Raw genomic sequence first — 2839 nt, 5'->3', positions numbered from 1 at the left:
TTAGAGCAATTACTTAAGGTCTTCATCCACATTAGAAACTGGAAAACTACAGATGATCTTGAGCATTGCCTTTCCTTTTGTTTTTTATTTCTTTTTTCTTTGTTGTTGTTTTTTTTTTTTCCTCGCCGCGCCGAGTGGCCTGCTGGGTTTCAGTTCCCCAACCAGGATCGAACCCGCGCCCCCTGCCGTGGAAGCGTGGAGCCCTAACCACTGGTCCAGGGATTGCCAGGGAATTCCTCGAATTTCTTATTTTTAACAGTTCTAGTTTTAAGGCTAAACTACCTCATCAGAAAGTGTATATTTGAATATTTATCATACAAAAATCGACCAACTATACTTCAATTTTTTTGAAGCTTTTACAAAAGGCAAGTTACACAAGTGCAGCAGTTAGAACCACAATCCCAGAGAGGTGGGCCTCCCCGGAGGTGCTCACGTACTGCCTTGAACAATCCTTTGCAAACACATGTGTCCAAGCCTGAACTTGAATTCACGACCGAACCAAAGCCTGGTTAAGCGGATAATCTACAGCGAGCAACCGTCTGCTGGACGACTGACTGCTCTGCGCCAGGCCGCGTGCCGGGCACGAGAAGCAGTTCAACTGTATTATGCCTGGTGGTCTCCAACGTGCGAAGATGAACCCGAAGCGCGAGGAACAAAGTGCGTTTTTAAGCTCTGTGAGTATTTGAATTCCTTATAACTTGTGGGGCCGCTCGCGCGAAGAAAGTGGGGGGGGGGGTGTCACTTCTCTCGCGCCTTTTTCTCTTCCTTCCCCGGCGCTGCCTTCCTCAAACCAGGAACGATACCTCCTCCTCAGAACACCATACGCACTCCGCGAGCACCAGTTGCACCGTCCACACGAAGCCCGCCTCCTGAAGACAACCTCAGAAAAACAGGACACAACACCTTGCCCTCACCGAGGACTGCAGTTGTTTACGAGCAACGGTCAAAATCCGCAAGAACAGCTCGCCACTGTGTTATACCGCTCTGCCAAGCAGGTTAATTCCAGGCGCTTGCCAGGGTTCCGAAATCACACGTACGTCACGCTAACAAATCATCACAAAAACGGCCTACAACTAAGCCAAAACAGTGCTACCACGCTTCGCAGCGTATAACGCTACCAGCACAGACACACAGCAATACAAAACTTTCTGTCTTTAACACAAATTTATTAGCCTTGTGAAAACAAGGCCTCAAAAAATTGGGTAGAAACTCGGAATTGTTTCTCTCCACGGAAATCTTTAGTAAAAGGCGAAAGATTTATGCGTTCTGAAGAGAAACCAGAGTATGGCGTCAGAGCCGCTCACACAGTGCCCGGCTAACTGGAAGGCCCAATGCACCAACGGTAACTATTTACCCGCAAACAACGAGCGAGTTCTGCAATTATTTCACACAATTCTGTGAAAATATCCTGATTTCGAATGGGGGCGGGAGTCAAAAGAAATAGAAGGCTAGAGCCTTTTGAAAGTAGGCAAGATCCCGAATGCAATGCATTCTGGGTATGTAAATGAAGCTGAGTCACCAACCTCGCCCTTCGGCAAATGCCTGCCTTTATTAGTTTTCCTGCTCGGTCTAGAGCCACCACCAGGGGGCGGAGCAGAAACCAGATAGGAATATAGTCGCCGAGTCCAACCAGAAAGTCTGTTTTATTTTGTTTTGTTTTTATTAAGGGACGACATTTATTCCTTTTCCAAATGTTACAGTAACACCAGGGGGAAGAAAATGGTTTTTAGGGAAAAGAAAAGTGCAAATCTGGGGTTTGGCTGTTAAAAGTTATTTACAACAATGTGCGCGGAGGGAAGAAAAGAAGTTGTTTCACATCACAGGCTTCCCCACAACCCCAAAGTTTAATACTTGCTTACAAGTCAAAAAAGAGACACAGTTGATTCACAAGCTGGAGGTTGGAACTTGAGTAAGACATTTAGAAAAACCTAGACAAGGGCAGTGTCCTCCCCCACCCAGGTGCCGCTGTAGGCACAGCACAAGAGACTACAAACAGCAGGGGAAGGTGGACACTCAGAGTTTGGGAGTGTAGTCACCCCCACCTCTGGGTCAGGGATTTGGGGAGTAAACATAACCTACTTGGAGAAGAATTGGGGAAGACAACCAGCAAACTGCCTTCTGCATGGCTGCGGACAGGGAAGGAGGTAGGGCCAAGGGCAGGAGAATTTCACATCACTAACCTAACTTGGGAAACTGCAAGGGACCATCTTCAACTGGCCTTAAGAGCAAGAGCAGATGGATGATGGTGTTGCCGAAATATCAGCTTGCCTGTGCACCAATGCCGAACAGAAATACGGAGACAGATTTTGGAGGAAGAGAGAGATGGCTTTATTTTTCTGCCAGGCAGAAAGGAAGACACAGCAGGCTAGCGCCTGAAGAACTGTGCCCCCATCTCCTTCGGGAATCGGAAAAGATTTTATATGTGGGGCTCGCAGTCTGGCATATATGATAAGGATCAAAATAGTGAAGGTCTTGCATTCTTCTTCCTGCGTTATTTCAAAACAGTCATTGCTGGAGTCAGGCCGCCCTGTAACTGGGTCGGTGTGTCTCGGGGCTGTTGGCCTGCGCGACCTTCTTTCTGAAATGCAAATGCTACAGGGGGTGATTTGCTACAAGTCAGTGCAGGATGTAATTCACATAGTGTTAAAGAGTCATAGGTTCCGGGATGTCCCTGGTGGCACAGTGGTTAAGAATCCACCTGCCAATGCAGGGGACACAGGTTCGAGCCCTGGCCCGGGAAGATGCCACATGCCAAGGGGCAACTCGGCCTGTGTACCAGAACTACTGAGCCCATGCACCACAACTACTGAGCCCGTGTGCTGCCACTATTGAAGCCCAT

At 48.1% G+C, this 2839-nt stretch overlaps 1 non-coding gene across 1 annotated transcript; it reads right to left on the bottom strand.

The window, feature by feature from the left end:
* Positions 1-1170: 1170 nt before the first annotated feature.
* LOC115801872 (U5 spliceosomal RNA) lies at positions 1171-1286 on the bottom strand. The gene has a single exon (XR_004022230.2). It is a non-coding gene; the product is annotated as a U5 spliceosomal RNA (small nuclear RNA).
* Positions 1287-2839: the final 1553 nt, after the last annotated feature.

Source organism: Delphinapterus leucas, chromosome 1 (assembly GCF_059928025.1).
Source record: "Delphinapterus leucas isolate spDelLeu-1000000601 "Yukka" chromosome 1, BTC_Dleu_Yukka2, whole genome shotgun sequence".
Taxonomy (NCBI): domain Eukaryota; kingdom Metazoa; phylum Chordata; class Mammalia; order Artiodactyla; family Monodontidae; genus Delphinapterus; species Delphinapterus leucas.
Note: the sequence above shows the minus strand (reverse complement) of the source record. Positions and strands in the feature narration are given on the sequence as shown.